The sequence below is a fragment of the Echinops telfairi genome, unplaced genomic scaffold, assembly GCF_000313985.2.
Source record: "Echinops telfairi isolate 266 unplaced genomic scaffold, ASM31398v2 ScPeMD7_70;HRSCAF=299, whole genome shotgun sequence".
NCBI classification, from domain to species: Eukaryota; Metazoa; Chordata; class Mammalia; order Afrosoricida; family Tenrecidae; genus Echinops; species Echinops telfairi.
In genome coordinates, this window is record NW_022103968.1 from 23,372,971 (window position 1) to 23,374,879 (window position 1,909).

Genomic DNA, 1,909 nt, shown 5'->3' on the forward strand with positions numbered 1-1,909 from the left:
CATGGGCTTGCCAGATACCAGGTCAACAATGCAGCATCGCCAGACTTTAAGAATTTAGGGCCATCTTCCAGCTTCTTGCCAGAATGTGATCCATCGTCTCTTTGAGCTCAGCAAACTTGCAGGCAATGTGGGCAGGGTGACAATCCAACACAGGTGCACATCCAGCACTGATTTGGCCTGGATGGTTCAAGAGGATCACCTGAGCAGGGCAGCCAGCTGCTTCCATTGGTGGATCACTTTTGCTGTCACCAGCCATATTGACAGAGATGTTCTTGACACGGAAGCCTACATTGTCCCTGGGCAGAGCCTCAAAGCTTCACTCAAAGCTGCCTCGTGCATGTCAACCGACTTCACTGCAGTGGTAACAGTGACTGAAGCAAAGGTGCCCACCATGCCAGGTTTCACAACCCCAGTTTCCACTCTCCCCACAGGGACAGTGCCGAAACCACCAATCTTGTAGGCAGGCGCAGGGGCTTGTCTGTGGGCAAGTTGGTGGCAGGATGCAATCTAAAGCTTCAAGCAGTGTAGTTCCCTGACATTTCCATCCTTACGGGAAACCTTCCACCCCTTGAGGCCTATGAGCACTTGGTTCCAGCATATTGTCACCATTCCAACCAGAAATTGGCACAAATGCTACTGGGTCAGGGATATAGCCAATTTCCTTAATGTCGGTGCTGACTTCCTTTACGATTTCCTCATCTCTCTTCTGGCTGTAGGTGGTTCAGTAGAATCCACATTGTTAACACCAACAATGAGCTTGTTTCACACCCAGTGTGTAAGCAAGAAGGGCATGCTCCAGGGTCTGCCCACTCGGGGTGATACCAGCTTCAAATTCACCCACACCAGCAGCAACGATGAGAACCACATAGTCAGCCTGCGATGTTCTTGTAATCATGTCTTTAATGAAGTCTCTGTGTCCGGGGGCATCGATGATGGTCATGTAGTGCTTGCTGGTCTCAAATTTCCACAGGGAGATATAGATGGCAATGACACACTCCCGTTCAGCTGTCAGCTTATCCAAGACCCAGGCAGACTTGAAGGAGCCCTTCTGCATCCCAGCAGCTTCCTTCTCAAATTTTTCGATGGTTCTTTTGTCCATCCCACCACCTGTGTAGATCAGGTGAGCAGTTGGGGTGGACTTGCCAGATCACCATGTCCAATGACGACACTTGATCTGGGTCTTTTCCTTTCCCATTTTGGCTGAGGTTTTTGCAATGGTTTTCACCAACCCCTATATTCTGTTCTCTCTTCTGGCTTGTTTATCCCACCTCTCCCAGGTAGACATGCAGCAACAGCAATATGCACCATCACAAGACTGAGTACAATGAAGCAACAATAGAAAGTAAAACAATAACCACAACAACAACAACAACCTGTTGAGAAAAAAAAAGTCACACACTTTTCATAATGCATGCTTGCATCCCTGTAAATCAAACTCTAAGTATCAGGCTGAGGAGTTGGGACCCCAAACCTCTACTTAAGTCAGTGGTAGACTGTACAATATCGACTACTCTCTGATCATTGGGCTGCTAGCCTTACGGTCAGCTCTTTGGGAAGATGAGACTTTCTTTTCTGAGATTGATAGTCTTGGAACCACTGGGGTAGTTCTACCCTTTTCTCTGGGATTACTGTCAGTTGATATCAACTGGATGGCAGTGAACGAGTGACTCTGATTCACTTCCCTGCTTCCTACAATCGGACTTGGATGTGTCATTTGCCTGGGTTGATGAAGGATGCAGAGTGCTGCTGATGAGACACCCTTGTGGGAGTATGAAGGCCCAGTGCATGCTCTACCATAGTCTTTTCATTTCCCTCTGCCATGGTAACTTTTTCACTAGCCAGGACTGATAACACCGTGGCAGAGCATTCAGCTGGCCCTCTAGGTACCTGTCAGGTGATTTAGAAACAA

At 48.1% G+C, this 1,909-nt stretch overlaps 1 pseudogene; it reads right to left on the minus strand.

The window, feature by feature from the left end:
- LOC101663801 overlaps nucleotides 1-1,909 on the minus strand; it is a 5,242-nt pseudogene that overhangs the window by 1,050 nt on the left and 2,283 nt on the right.